The sequence below is a fragment of the Ochotona princeps genome, chromosome 3, assembly GCF_030435755.1.
Source record: "Ochotona princeps isolate mOchPri1 chromosome 3, mOchPri1.hap1, whole genome shotgun sequence".
NCBI lineage: Eukaryota > Metazoa > Chordata > Mammalia > Lagomorpha > Ochotonidae > Ochotona > Ochotona princeps.
In genome coordinates this window covers 108357308-108360478 of record NC_080834.1, presented here as the reverse complement: position 1 = coordinate 108360478, position 3171 = coordinate 108357308, and the positions used below count along the sequence as shown (strand labels likewise).

At 34.6% G+C, this 3171-nt stretch overlaps 1 pseudogene; it reads right to left on the bottom strand.

Moving 5' to 3' along the window:
* Positions 1 to 2418: 2418 nt before the first annotated feature.
* Positions 2419 to 2773, bottom strand: LOC118758866 (small ribosomal subunit protein eS12-like; annotated as a pseudogene).
* Between the last annotated feature and the right edge of the window lie 398 nt (positions 2774 to 3171).

Genomic DNA, 3171 nt, shown 5'->3' with positions numbered 1-3171 from the left:
TTCTCTTGGCCAATTTGATGACATTGTTTTTCCATTATAACTAATGTTAGAATGGACCTTTATAAAGAAGGTTTATGATGATTTCCATATAAATTAACTCTAAAAACTGAAATGCACTTTAAGGTGCTTTGTGGGATATTTAATGATGTATTAATATTTATGCTAAAATGTTGAGGACAAAACTAGAAAACTTGAGGCCATATACAATACAAAATATTTTTTACCAATTTTGAGATCTTTTTATAATTTCAAATTTTTCGATAGCTATGTCTTCCTACTATAATCAAAAAAGTGAATAATCAAAGTGCTGAAGTGTTGATTTAACTTGAGATGGGTTTTTGGCCCAGTGGTTAAGACAAAAGTTCAGTTGCCTGTGTGGCACATGAGTGCCTAGATATATTTTGACACTCCGGTTCCTAATTTTAACTTCCTGCTAATGTACATCCTGGGAGATACCAGATGATGGCTCCTGCAGTTGAATCCTTACTACCCGCATTGTTAGCTCGGGTTGACTTCCACACACCCAGCTTTAGTTCAGCCTAGCCCTGGCTATAGAAATGTGGTGAGTGAATGAGGTAGTGGGAGATCTCTCTGTCTGATTCTATGTCTCTCTTCCTCTCAACTAATTTTTAAAATTCATGTGTTTTTAGACTTTAAAAGAATTCCAAAATAAGTATCTGTTGTTTGTCCTACAGATATTCATTGAGAAAACCGTAGTTATATGTAGAATATATTTGTTATGTAGTGTACATTAGTATCGTTAAATTTTTTTTGCTCAACTATCTCCTAAATGAATTACGAAAAATGTCACAGTAATAATTTTAAACTCATTTAGAATGCTTTATCAGTAGTGATTTCAAGAAATATAATTTATAGTGTCTTGGAAATAGCAACAATCTAAAATAAAACCATGGCATCTCTTCTAAAATGGTATCCAGGAGACGGAAACAAACAGAAATCTTCTATCTGCTGGTTCACTCCCCAAACACCTATCAAAGCCAGGTCCAGGACAGGCTAAAGCCAGGAACCTAGAACTCAAAGAAGTCTCCCCATATGTGACAGAGGCCTAGCACTTGAGTCATCCTAGGCTCTCCCAGTGTGCACACCAGCAGGAAGTTGGGTAAGAAGTGGAGGGGCCAGGACTCAAACCAGATCCTCTAAAATTGGATGAAATCAGAATATCCCAAACGATGACTTAATTCCAATAAGAACATCTATGTCCCCAACAGAATGATAGCAGAATTAGATAAAACCATTTTCAGTAGTAACATTACCTGTTTAATAATAGAAAAATTTTTTTTCAGAGATATGCTTTTATACCATTATGTCTTTTCCTTAAGCATATAGTTTCATTTATTTTCTCAAAAGATTATTTAAAATTTTTATTGTCTAAATTTTACCATTTCCTTTTACGTAATTCTCCAAAACCACAAATAAAACTATATATTTTGGTATAAAAATATTTTATTTTACACTGAACAGTTACTCATTATTAAAATTGTGTTTACTTCTAGGTTAATTTATCATTTTCATCAATACACAATGATAAAAGAATACATATGACATACAGCAATTCATAATAAAATTTTAAGTCAGCAATGATTTAAAATGCTTATTTTAATGAAATTTGCATTTTATGCTATGAATATTCATTCTTGATAAACTTTGGAATGATGTTACTTTTAGGATTAATTTTTATAAAAAAAGATTATTTTTATTTTTATTTGAAAGGCAGAGAGTGGGAGAGATAGAAGTGTGAAAGATCTTCCACTTTCTGGTTCACTCCCTAAATGACGGCAGCGGCCATAGTTGCGCGATAGGAAGCCAGAATCCAAGGTGTTATGCCAGGTCTCCCGAGTGAGTGGAAGAGCCCTAGTACTTGAGCCATTTTCTGTTGCTTTCCTAGGTCATAAGTATGGAGATGGATAGGAAGTGGAGCAGCTGAGACTCGAATAGAAACCGAAGGAATGATAACACCACACAGGAGGATTAGCTTGCTATGACTGCACCAGCCGCAGGATCAATGCTTGAGCAAAGGGTAAATTAAGAATTTCTGCCCAGATAACTAAATAATAAGGATGGAAAAAAAATTTATTATGGGGTCTTAATCATTTAAACTTATCTTGAATCACATACCAAAACAACAAAATTTTCTATAACCAAGATAATCTCTAATGATTAACAAGCTGATAAATTAAGTTGTGAAATAAGTTAATCTTGTTAGAATTAAAATTTGCTTCATAAACTGCTGGTAATAATAAGTTTTATCAGCTGACAGTTATTCATTTTTTTTTTAATGTCAGGATAGCACACCGAAATTATTATACAAGGACCTATGAAGTGGGAAAGGAATTGCTATAATTTTTGGAAAATGCCTGCTATATAATTATTTTATGTGTGAGCCAATTTTTTATTTGTTCATTTCTTGTCTTTGAAGTATTCTTCAATGATGTCCTTGCCCTGAGATTCTTTGCTGTAGGCCAAAACCATGACACAGCTACAGCAGAGGTCTACTCCCAATTTTCTTGTGGGCAGTAACCTTAAAAGTGTTGATCTGGTGTTCAGCACACAGGGCCTCTACCAACATGACATATGTGGGTTTGACATGGTTAGATGCATGCACACAGAGATGGGCCTGGCACTCGTGTAAGGTTTTAGCAGCTTCACAGATCCCACATGCTAGTCTGTGCTGGATGAGGGTGATCTTCAGCACCTCTTGGAAAGCTGTGTCAAAATCCGTTCCACTTCCAGCAGCAACGCTTTGCTCGGCCATGGTGCTGGGTTACTTGCTGAATCTTGAATCCCGCCAGACCTGTGCCTCTGCCCAGCAGGGAAAAGACTCCTGCTGTATAATTTTAGTGGCGAGTGCAGTATTGATTATTTGTGTTATAAAACAGCCTATCTTTAAATGAAATATGTTAATATGTGTCACTTTGAACACAATCTTACTGAGGAGCACCAAAATGCATGGGGAAGAAGTGATCTCATTAATTCATAACTCAGGTTTTAAGGTTGAATAATCCTAAATTTATTCTACTAATTATTTTAATGATAAAAGTCAATTCTATTTAATATGCTGTTTAGTGCTCAAGATTTCAGCCATAAAGACTGTGTTTTTGTTAGTTTTAATCAATACTTCTAAATTAATGATTAAATTAAATATTTGGGTGA